Here is a 13,460-nt window from a genome sequence, read left to right as displayed (position 1 = left end):
AGTAAATGAATAGGTTTTATTATTATTATTATTATTATTATTATTATTATTATTATTATTATCATATATTTTTTTTCTGGTGTGCCCTTGTGCATATTCATATTGATACATCATAAGTGTCGGGATGGCAATATGGGCTTTCAGTGATAATTTAGGTAATGGGCTTTACGCTTCGATTAATATTTTAAAAATTGTCAAAGGTGCAAAGTAATAAAAAATAATATTTTAACCTTTTTATCGGTACTTTTTAACATTATCGATTAAATAACAATAATAATAATAATAATAATAATAATAATAATAATAATAATAATAATAATAAATAAATAAATAAATAAATAAAATAGTAAAAAATGTTGTATTTTGAAATTGATAAAATGGTGGGTATAACTTTGGTTTTAACGGACAACAAAATCAAAGAGTTTTGTATTTTCAAAAGAGTTTTTTAAAATAATCATTTTCCTTTTTACTTTTTTAGGCTAGAGAGAGTGGTGTCATAAGAACCACACTCCATCCTGTAACACTTGTGTCCTGGTATGTACCTTATGACCCCTTTATTTTGAAATTATGCATTTTGGTCCCTAAAATAGTATGCGGGGTGTACCATTTGGTATGCTTAGCGTACTGGTTGAAAAGTCAGTACGCGGAGTGTACCACTTGGTATGCTTAGCGTACTGAGTTATTGGCGAGTCGGGACCCAATTCACATACGTTAGACGTACGTATGTGTACGTTGGGCGTACGTGGACTTTAATGAAACCCTAATTGAGAGTCTTACACCCTATATAAGCCACCTTATTCTCTAGGGTTGGCCTCATTTCCAGCATCCAAAGCCTCCAAAACCCTAAATCGAGTTGTAGTCTCTATTGTTAAGCATTTGAGCCTTTGAAGAGAGTTTGATGTTTATTTTGTGCATTGTGAAGGAGTTAGGCCAACATCATCAAGTTATTTCATTCCATCAAAGCCAAAGATCATATGTCTCAAAAGCATATCATAATATAGTAACAATGTCAGAGTACAATCCCAAGAATATCATAGTGCGGAAAATAGTGGTGTGATGCGTTGCTACCGTGTCGGCTCCTTTCCCTTTGAAGAAGAAGGACCTGAAACAAAAACTGTAAACCATAAGCACAAAGGTTAGTGAGTTCCCCCATCATACCACATACCATATAACATACATACTGTCTAACTTATTCGGGTACTAGACTACCCCTTCGGGGTCTTTCAACTGGTAACTGCCTAGCATATAAGGGTGTTGGCCTATCCCTTCAGTCATGTCGACCGATACCTAGCCTAGCATATCAGGGTGCTAGCCTACCCCTTCGGTCATTTTGATCAATACCTTGCCTAGCATATCAGGGTGCTGGCCTAACCCTTCGCTCCTTTCGACCGGTATCGGGGACTATTTTACCCCTACTCTACCACATAGCATCCTAGTGCATAAACATATAGTCATATACCGCCTAGCTTATCTGGGTGATGGCGTACCCCTTCGGCCCTATCGACCGATACCGGGGCCTATCCTACCCCTCCTATCACATATCACATAACATCATAGCATACTGGCACATAATCATAACAGATAGTGACATACCAGATAATTATCACAAAGACAATTATCCCTATTATAACTCTTACTAGTGGGTCGGCCTTGGTGCCTTAGACACACTCCTACTGGAAGGTAACTCACCTCGTAAAATTGAATGTCGAATATCACTGGAAGGAATCTCTAACAGTTGCGCCGATGACTCCCCGGCTATCTTTATCATACTAACACTTAGTCAAAATCCATAATACATCTTAGGGTAAAATGACCATTTTACCTCTTGGTCTAATTTGGACCACACCCAAGGCTCATTTCTATCTTATCTTTCCCAGACCACTATTAGCCCACTAAAGGCCCAATTTTCTAAATTGCGCCCCACTCTTCAAATGGACCTTTTACAAGCCCAATAAATCCTTAGTCCAAAATAAGTAATCTCGAGTGGCCCAATATGGCCCAAAAGGCCCAATACTCTAAGTCCCAATTCTAGGCACATAAACTTTGTTCCACAGTGGGCCACAGGGCCCAACTATCCAAGCCCAAAATTCTAAGGCCCAAAGGCCCAAGTTTTTCACTCTGCATGCATACGCGTGGCGTACTTGGCATGTACGCCCAGTGTATGCTGGCCTTGACCAAAATGAGAAGTTGACCTAGTACGCGTAGCGTACTAGGGTGTACGCAAGGCGTACCAACAAGCTTTCTTGGGGCTTCATTTGTGACTTAACCCGTTAAGTCCTCACGTCTAGAATGTAGATCTAGGTCCTTTAAGGCACTCTAGTCCATAAAGTCACAAACTTTATGTGCTTGCATGCATGGTTGGGGTTAAAACATGATCTTTGGTCCTTAACCCAACTTTATGACCTTAAACACTTGCATGGTTGTGGCTTAACCATCAAGGTCCGATTTTTATTACTCTAAGTGCTTCTAAAAGCCTAAAAGGAGAGCTCTTATGTTCTGAAACTATCAAAACTCAAGTAACCTCAACAATGGAGTCCAAAAGTGACTTAAAACACCCCAAAATCAATTCTAAACATAAAATGATCAAGTTTGAAGCTTGATACCTCAAACGACTCAGAAATGGTGCTAATCTTCTGGATCTACAAGCTCCCTTTGAATCCTTGCTCCTTCTTCAAACTCCTTTCTCTTCTAAACACCAAAACAACACTAAAATCCTCTCAAGTGGCTTCCAAATCACAAGAACACACAAATATGCATTAGGGTTTTCATGGTGGATGTCTAAGGTTGAGAGGGAGGTTGGACCAAAGGCATAAGGTCCTTTATATAGGGATCAAACCCTAAAATTTAAAGTATTAGATCCTGCATGCGTACGCTGCGTGAAATCCTGGTATGTTGGGCATACACGCACGGCGTCCGCGTTCCAGTCTATTGAGTACATTGAGCATACATGGAAAGGTACGCTCCGCGTATGGTGCTTCCTTAGCCCAATTACGAGGGCCCAAATGTCTAAGCCTAAACCTTATAAAACCATTAACCTTATATAAATAGAAAAATTAGTACCTTATAAATCCCGGATGTTACAATTGGGTCATAAGTGGGCCTTAAAGGGTTGATTGATATTAGGCCTTTTTGATTTTTGATTTGGGACTTAGTCTTGGATCAAGCTAAGCCAAGGGTAAGTTGGTCATTTCACCCCAAGTATCGATCATTAGTTATAGTCTGGAAATCAAGTGTTAATTGGATGTTATTTTGTACTGATAGCTTGGGGAGTCGTCAGGATAGCAACTAGGGATCTTCCGTGACACTAGTATGTGTACGTGATTGTATGTTTTCTGGGCGGGGCCCAATGATTATCTTGTATGTTATTAGTTGCTATATGATTTGTATGTGGATGGGCCCCGTTATACAAGTTAGGGCGGGGCCATTATACTCATTGGGCGGGGTCCGTTATGAGAGTTAGGGCGGGGCCCATTACACTCATTGGGCGGGGCCCATTATATGTTATGTATGTTGGAATGTGGTACTTTGGGGAACTCACTAAGATTTGTGCTTACGGTTTTTAGTTTATGTTTCAGGTACTTCCGATTCCAAGGGGAAGATCTGGAGTTGACTGCATCGCACACACCATATGGATTCTGTTTATGGGACACACTCTGATTTTATGATGTTTGACATACTTATTTTATTGGGGTTGCATGAGCAATGATTTAGAATCCTATTTTTACTTGAATGAGAAATGAAATATTTGGGTCATATTTTTGGGATGTTTCAAGCTGGTATCAAATACTTGATTTGGGTTGTATGAGAAATGATTTGGAATAATAAGGATTTGGTAAAAAAAAATTCAAAAGAAACATATTTTAAGAAAAGGCTTTCTAAAATAAGAGAGGGTGTGGTGCATGCAATCAGCCGAACTCTAGTAAGTTTCCCAAATTACCCATACATGTTATCTGATATGTTTTGATCTGTGAATTTGTGAATCGCATGCTAGTTAGGTCTAAGGATCTTCTCAGTTTTGCATGATATAATTCTAAGGAGAGATGTCTTTGTATGGCTATTGTGTGAGCTTATAGAATTGCATGCTAGTGCTAATTAGTAAGTGATAGGAAAACGTGATTAGGTTATGCTTGGTTACTTGATGCTTGAATGTTGCTTGCTTTGTGCTTTTAGGAGTTCTAACTAGCTTCTGCTAACTAGTAAACGAATATGATAAGCTACATATTATGGGAACTAAATAATTTTAGAGGTTTAGGTTTTAATTCTATTGCGCACCTCTTGTTTGAGTCCATCTGTTGTAGTGTGAGACCTCTTATTTGAAGAATTATATAGTTTTTGTAATATGTAATTGTATTCATGGGCTAGTTAGAGGAAGTTAGCGGGAGTTCCTTCTGCAGCTGATGGCGGAGAGTGGTGTGGAGTTTGCCCTAGGAAAACCTAGGACGAGATCTAGTGTTGGGAGCCTTATCTATGAGGGGAATTGTTTGTTATATAAAGTGACTTTGTTTAGTTAAGGCACTTCTTAAGGAAAGTACAGCTAGATGTGGAAGGTAGTATGGGTCCGTACTACTGGAAGTAGAGGATCCATACTTGATTCAAGGAGGTTTGCGATGAAGCCAGGGAGCTTGTGGAGTTTTGATTCCCCCATGTTTATATTTCGATGTGTATTCTGATGGTTTGTATTGTTCAATTATCAGTATAGTGGTATTGTGAGGCAGACCAGTTGGCAGTTCTGGTATTGGGGAGGGCTCGGGATCAGGTTCTGGAGCGTAGCAGCTTGATGACCAGACGAAGGAGTTCATCTCGTCTGAGATTACGCGTAGTGTCCTTGAGCAGATTCCTGTGATCTTTGGATCGGTCAAGGAGGGTATTCTGGAGATCCTAGATTAGTGGTTGAGTGCCTTTCGCGCTGATATTGTGGCTTTGGTGGGGACGCATTTTCTGACTTTCAGGGAGTTTCGGGCATGTCGAGCACCAAATTATAATGAGCACAAGGACCTCATTGAGAGCAGCAGGTGGTTAGAAGATGTTGCTAATGCCTTCCGTACCAGCCGTTGTCCCGAGGGGGACAAGGTCAGACTAACTTCCTACCTCTTGAAGGATAGGGAACGTGATTGGTGGGAGGAGGTAGGGCATTTTGTGGGTAATGATGTTGTGGATATGATGACCTGGGGTGATTTCTCAACCAGGTTCCGAGTTGAGTTTGCACTGGTGATTGAGGTGCAACAGTTGGCGCGAGAGTTCCTGGATCCCCACCAGACTACTAAGATGGTGGCTAAAATCACTGCTATGTTCAGGGAGAGGGCACTTATAGTTCCATAGTATGTGGCAGATGAGGAGATGAAGAAGGCCCGGTACCATGAGATGCTGAGGACTGACATTCAGCAATTCGTTGGCCGATCCAGCTGCAAGACACTAGAAGAAATGATAGCGAGGGCTAGGGAGAGGGAGATTTATGGAAGGAGAAGAAAAGGAAGCCAGATTCCATGTCTAGTGTTGAGGGTTCGTGCAAGAGGCCAAGGTGGTTGGATGTGGTGAAGGATTACAATTGTAAGATCCTTTATCATCCGTTGAATGCCAATGTGGTGGGCGATGCTCTCAACCGCAAGGCGGTGGCGGCTCCGATTAGAGATATATGTGTTGAGGATTATCATGATTACTCCACTGTTGGAGCGGATTCGTGAGGCTCCGGTCGAGGCTAAGAAGGAAGAGCATCAGAAGATTGAGCACATTGTAGGTCAGGTGGCTTCCTTCAATTATGATATTTGTGGATTGTTGACTCTACATCGGCGGGTTTGGGTGCCGTATTGGGGCGGTGTACACCAGGTTCTGATAGAGGAGGCCCATATGTCGAGGTTCTCCATTCATCCTGGGGAGAAGAAGATGTATATGGATCTTCTTCCTGATAATTGGTGGCCCTGCATGAAGCGGGATGTGGTATTGTATGTCGACGGTGCTTGACTTGCAAGAAAGTCAAGGCCGAGCATCAGCATCCTCACGACAAGATGTAGTCGTTGGACATTCCTGTATGGAAATGGGAAGACATCACTATGGGTTTTATCACGTAGCTTCCCAGGATTGCACATGGAGTGGATTCAATTTGGGTCATCATGGAATGATTGACCAAGAGCACGCATTTCATCTCGATTCAGGAGAGTATTTTTACAGAGAAGTTAGTTGAGATTTATATCAGGGAGGTGGTGGCACGTCATGGAGTGCCAGTATCAGTGGTTTCAGACAGGGATGTTAAGTTTACTTCCAGATTTTGGAAGCAGTTCCATGACGAGTTGGGCACTCGTCTCAATTTCAGTACAACTTTTCATCCATCGACTAATGGGTATAGTGAGTGGACTATCCATATTCTTAAGGATATGTTGCGTGCATGCATGTTGGATTTTGGTGGGAGTTGGGATACGTATCTTCTGTTAGCGGAATTTTCATATAACAACAGTTACCACACTAGCATTGATCGACCTCCTTTTGAGATGCTCTACGTGAGGAAATATAAGACCCCAATTTGTTGGGGTGAGGTCAGTCAGCGAGTCATGGGGAGTATTAAGGTGGTCCTCAAAACCATTGAGCTGATTCAGCGTGTTCGGAGTAGGTTCCAGACGGCTCAGAGTCTGGAGAAGAGTTATGCTGACAATCGTCAGTTAGACTTGGAGTTTCAGGTGGGAGATATGGTTCTACTGAAGGTGTCACCTTGGAAAGGTGTCATCCGATTCAGGAAGCGGGGAAAGTTGGGCCCCAGGTATATTGGTCCCTTCAGGTTTTTGGCTTGGGTGGTCCGGGTTGCGTATCGTCTAGATCTTCCAACCGAGCTCAGTTAGATTCATAGCACGTTTCATGTCTCTCAGCTGTGGAAGTGTTTGGTGGATAATTTCGCAGTTGTTCCAGTGGAGGATATTCATGTAGATGACCGTCTGAATTATATTAAGAGTTTGGTGGCAGTTTTGGGTCGGAAGACGAATACCTTGAGGAACAAGGTTGTTGAGCTAGTGAAGATGCAATGGCTGCACCGCAAGGGGTCATAGTGGAATTGGGAGCCCGAGGACAAGATGAGGGAGCACTACACAAAGTTATTTAGAGTGACGGACTTCGAGGACGAAGTCTGATTCAAATGGGGGAGAATTGTAACACTTGTGCCCCGGTATGTACCTTATGACCCCTTTATTTTCAAATTATGCATTTTGGTCCCTGAAGTAGTACGCTGGGCGTACCACTTGGTAAACTTAGCATACTGGTTGAAAAGCCAGTACGCTTAGCGTACTGAGTTATTGGTGAGTCAGACCCCAGGTCACGTACGTTGGGCGTACGCATGCATACGTTGGGCATACCTGGACTTTAATGAAACCTTAACTGAGGGTCTTGCATCCTATATACGCCACCTTATTCTCTAGGGTTGGCCTCATTTCCAACATCCAAAGCCTCCAAAACCCTAAATAGAGTTGTAGCCTCTATTGTTAAGCATTTGAGCCTTTGAAGTGAGTTTGGTGTTTATTTTGTGCACTATGAAGGATTTAGAAGATCTTGAAGTTGCTAAGATTTAAGAGGAAGTCTTGGATCCAGAACCACTACCCATTTTGCAAGGAGTTTGAGGTATCAAGTTCTTATCTTGATTGCTAGTTGCTTAGATCTCTTTTTGGGTTAAATTGTTATGTTTTTTTGCCATGGTTTGGGTGAATGATGGAATTAAGACATCCTAAATACTTATTCTTTCATATCTAAGGTTATCATGGGCTCCTTAGGCATAAAGGAGCCAACTTTATGGAGTTTAGCGCCTCATGCATTCATTAAGTCTCTTATTAAGTCCTTCTTGAGATCTAGAGCTTCATATAGCCATGCATAGATGTAAAGTTGGCAACTTTACGTGATAACCCAGCTCAAGGAGGTCAGATCTGCATTCTGGGGCAAAGTCTTAATGGGTTGAGAGCTAAATCTAGAAGAAGGCTGATATGGATGAGTACGTTGGGCGTACAAGCCTATACGCACAACATACAAGCCTTCGAGCCAGTACACTTTATGTACAAGCTGAGTATGCCCTGCGTACTCAGTCAGGTGGCATTTCAAAGTTGGGCTTTAGATTTGGTCCATGTTTTGGGCTTAGAAGGTTAGGGGTTGGTTGGGCCCTTTTATTTTGGGAGTTTTGGGCCATAAATATTACTAGGCCTTGGGCTAAGGACCATAAAAAGGAATTAGGCCATAAGCGGGCCTTAAAGGGTTATTCGATATTGGGCCTTTTTGATTTTGGATTTGGGTCTTAGTCTTGGATCAAGCTAGGAAAAGGGTAAATTGGTCATTTCACTGAAAGTATGGATCATTAGTTATAGTCTGGAACACAAGTGTTAATTGGGTGTTATTTTGTACTAATAGCTCGGGGAGTCTTCAAGACAACAGCTAAGGATCTTCAGTGAGATTCAGCATTCGAGGTGATTTTCCTCACCATGTATAGCGGGTCGAAGGCACCAATGCCGACCCATGATATGATCTGTTAGGATACTCATTGTTTGTATGACACTAGTATGTGTACGTGCTTGTATGTTTTATGGGCGAGGATCGATGATTATCGTATATGTTATTTGTTGCTATATGATTTGTATGTGGGCAGGGCCCGTTATGCGAGTTAGGGAGGGGCCCGTTATACGAGTTAGGGCGGGACCTGTTATACTCATTGGGTGGGGCCTGTTATGCAAGTTAGGGTGGGGTCCGTTATACTGATTGGGTGGGGCCCGTTAAATGAGTTAGTGCAGGGCCCGTTATACTCATTGGGTGGGGTCCGTTATATGTTATGTATGTTGGTATGTGGTACTTTGGGGAACTCACTAAACTTTGTGCTTATGGTTTTTAGTTTATATTTCAGGTACTTTCGGTTCCAATGGGAAGAGCTTGAGTTAACTGCATCGCACACACCATAAGGATTCTGTTTATGGGACACACTCTGATTTTTATGATGTTTGACATACTTATTTTATTTGGGTTGTATGAACAATGATTTGGAATACTGTTTTTACTTGAATGAAAAATGAAATTTTTGGGTCATATTTTTGGGATGTTTCACCTCTTCTGCAAGGTAGGAGTCACATAAGAGTTATATCAATTATACCACACAAAGGGTAGTTCTTTGCCAAACACTAGGTGTGGGAATAGAAAACCGATCAATTTAGGTCGCTATAACGATGACAGATAGTGGGAGTGGTCGGCTACGCCGGAGGTGTCGGGCAGGTGGAGAAAGGTGATGATTTGAACATATAAATAGATCAAAACGAAATCTAGTTGCAATTTCTTCAATATAAGAGATGAAAAAGAAATTCACTTGTAATCTGTTCAATATAAAACTTCAAAAAAAAGTTGTTTTACCTGAGATTTGTATAGAGAATGTGTAACACTATGTTTATTAAGTAGATGAATAGATAAAAAAAATTTAAGAAAGAATAGTAGCCCTAAAATCCATAATATTTAGTGAGATGTTGGTTTTGGAAGCCAAATGTTATAATTTGGATTATTCGGGGGCTAAAGGGTAATTTCTGGATTTGTTTTGCAAAAGATTCTCAAAGTGGAGGGTTGTTTGGGTAAATTATGGATCTTAGTTTGAATGGAATTTAAGGTGAAGGATTAAGCGTGTAAGGTGACCAAACATCAGGGGCTATTTATGCCTATATGTGAAAATTAAGCATCTGGTCCCCCTGTTAAGCGACAAAGCGTGAGGGAGGGACTTGTATCTGCTCTTGTTGCCTCACCCACATCATCAGATTATAAGGAGCAAATCCTTAGATGGAATGAAGGGAATATATGTCCTTAGGCGTTAAGAAAGAGGGAGTAATAGAGAGAGGTGTGAAAGAGTGCCATGACCAAGAGGAAGTCGGAGATGAGGAGGTTGTCGCCACCAAGCTATGGCGTCCTTCGGAGCTCTCACTAGAGTATTTGTTGAGAGAAATAGGGGGTGGTAGACTAGCGAGAACGGAATCAATCCTCCAGCACCCACTCTGCTTGACGCCGTGAACCCGATGGGGGAGGCGTCTTCTAATGGTTACGTTACTCTCCGACATTTGCGTGGGTCTCCGACGAATCCCGTATGTTAAGCAGTGAAAGTAGGTAAGTCTCGATTCACCCTTTTTATTTCTTATCTCTCATTGGTGATTTCGATTAGAGAGAGATTGATTGATGGGTTTTAATCCCGTTTCTATGGTCTAATGATTTTCCGGCGAGCTGTATCGCCGACGGCGGCGCTAAAAGCCATTAATGGCAATGACGATTAGCAAGGTGTTGACCTTCGTTTTTCTCTTGAGGAAATCGTTGTGGCGCCTTCAAAGAATCAATAAACAGGAGATGGATTTGATAGCCCCGTTCCTCCCCAGAGACAATGAGGGAGACTGTTGAGTGCTTCCAACCAACGGTCACTGTGTGAAGGAAATAGGAGCTTCGCCGGAGGTGAGGCTACCACTGGAGTGGAAGTGTGGAATTGGTCATGGAGGGAGGCGCTATTTGGCATCGAAGTTGGAAGCAATAAAGGTACCGGCTCCCTTAACTCCCCTGTTTGGATACTTAGGCCCGATTTCTAGTAGGCTAACGAATTGTTTATTGGGCTGGTAAACCAATTGGCTAGATGATGAACCTATCTAGTATTGGACTTGGAATTTGGATTGCAATAGCAAGGCCTTATTTAAGTTAATTATATTTTTATCATGTGAATACTTAATATGGACATTGTTTATTTAATTAAGGTTTGGTGTAAGTATTTATATGAATATGGTTATTCAATGCGGACCGGGTAATATTAGCTAGCGACATTTAAATGTGATTTACGTTGAGGAGATGGTCAATTATACGTAATTGAGCTTATCTAAGACATATCCTATAACAAATGAGTGAGGGTGAAATAAGTCTACCCATGCAGTTGGGACATTGAATTGATATGGGGTTAGACACCTTACTTTTAAACAAGACATTTATAATATTTTATATTGAACTATGTATTAAGCCCAATCACACCATATGATTTATTTAGAAGAGTGATGGACTTAATGGATTAAGTCCTTAATGTGTTAACTGATAAACACTTAACCCTAATCGTCATTTTATGTGAAACCCTAATTTCACTTGGGTTTATTGTTGGGCCTTTTATTGGGCCTTCATGATTATGTGATATTGGGCCATTAGAATGTCGAATGTTGGACTGGACTTTTGGTTGGGCCTTAGATTAAGACCATATAGAGGTATGGGCCCAATTTGGAAAAATGGGCCATATATTGGGCTTTGAGCCAAGGTTGGACTTTTGGGCCTATGGATTGGGCCTTGGGCTTGAATAAAGCCAAGCATGGGGTAACGTAGTAATGACCCCAAGTATGTACTTATAGTGATGTAGTGGAACCTAATTATTAATTGGGTTTTATTTTGATAATTGACAGATTCAGGAATCTGTCATCCAACAACTAGGGTTTTGTCAGCGAGACTTCAGCAGTGTGAGTTGAGTTTCCTTCCAGTAGGAATGGGTCTACGGCCATAATGCTGACCCGTTTAGATAACAGTAGTTCCAGATTGCGGTCCGATGTCGGGGTGGTCCCGAGAAGTAGTTCAGTATGCTTTATGTCTTTGTGATTCAAGCATGTCTATGTGTTATGTGTTCCGGACTGCGGTTCGATGCAGTATGCAGTATATGTGTTATTGTTATATGTTATGATTATGTTATGTTATGTTCGGTCAGTTTCGGACTTCGGTCAGATGCAGAGGGCAAGACCTTAGTTAGTTCCGGACTTCAGTCCGATGCAGTGGGCAAGGCCCTAGTCAGTTCTGGACTTCGGTCTGATGCAGAGGGTCAAGGCCAAGTATGTGCTTTATGTGTTATTGTATGGTATGTGTTAGTTTGGGGGAGCTCACTAAGTTTTGTGCTTACAACTTTCAGTTTTGGTTTCAGGTACTCAGTTTTCAAAAGAGGAGCTCGGGAAGATTGTAGTGCACACACCATTTGTTCAGCCTGGGATGTTTATACTCTGACATACTTGACAGTCGTTATAATATTTTGAGATACATTGCTTATGATTTTTATATGAGGTATATCGACTATGGTTTTTATTATTAAATTAAACGAAATTTTTGGCTTGTATTTTTGGGATGTTACAGAATGGCGGTGGCACGGTGGTTCTTCAAGAGACAGAAATCGAGTGAGATAGAGAGGAGAGATTGTATGCTTTAGTTGCCCTAAAAAAAAATACAAAACCGGTAAATAAATAGACCTGATGAACCAAATCCAAAAATTACTTTTTCTTGCTGGACGGTGGAGGTTTAGGTGATAATCACTGATGGAGAGGCACTGATTTGAATGTGTCTTCAACTTTATATGAACAACGAACAGAATCTGTAGAGATATGGGGAAACGACGAGATAAGGGAATGAGTCAGGTCAAAACAATAATGCCTTAATAACAGGGGTGATATGATTTTTTTCTACTTTTTCAATGGTTATGCAATGCATAAACTGGTAGTACATATCACATTACAAGTGGTACCTCTTAAAATTCAACATTTGATTATAAATGTTTATTAAGGTACTAGTCGTTTACGCACATCAAGCGACGGGTGTGAATAATTTTTTTAGAAATTAGTTTCTGAAAGCCATTAGTTCTTTTGCATATTGTTTAAAAAAGAAAATTTGTTATGGAATAAAAATAAAAGCATATTGTTATTTATATATATAAATGTACTTTGTTGATTACAACCATGATTAAATCTTTGTTTTTTAGTATAACTATGATTTATGTTTTTTTTTGTCAGAACAGACGGACGGCGAACATATTCATTCAACAATTATTTTCATTTGGAAATACAACACAAATTAATAACAATGAGAATGTTCAAGAATTCTACATGTTAGAAGTTATTTGTATGTCTATGGTTTCATTAAAATAATAAATTCGTTTTTCTCTAGAATAAATAGTTTTTCTTTTATAGCAATCAATTTCTTCTAAAATCATTTCATTTCATAATCTAATAAACACGGTACATAGAATAGAACTAGGGAAGAATCTCCGCTTTGCGGGGTTGGATACGCCAAAGAAAACAACATGAAAATGATCTATTAAAGCGGATTGTCATTTTCCCTTTCATCAAACTAAAAGAAATATAAGAAAAATGTCACTGCAATTCAACACATTATCCACCGACTTCTTCTGCTGAAAGACAAGTCTTTCTGTTATCACCTATATTACATGTAATTTTTCAAACGTATGAGATTGAATTCCTGCTATCTTCTCAACTTTCTTATTGAAATTTGAGTCTTTCTCTCCTTTCCCTCTAGTTTCTCCATGTACTTCTGTTATACTCATATAGATTATGCAACCTCTTTTCTTGAACTATCTAGCAGTGAATTAGTATTAATTTAATCAAAATCAGAGAATATAATGTTTTTAATTGACATAAAAATAACATAATGGTTTAGTTTTTTTTTAACATAAAGATAAAAATGACAGT

This window comes from Lactuca serriola, chromosome 1 (genome assembly GCF_051521515.1).
Source record: "Lactuca serriola cultivar US96UC23 chromosome 1, Lser_US96UC23_V15, whole genome shotgun sequence".
NCBI lineage: Eukaryota > Viridiplantae > Streptophyta > Magnoliopsida > Asterales > Asteraceae > Lactuca > Lactuca serriola.
Note: the sequence above shows the minus strand (reverse complement) of the source record.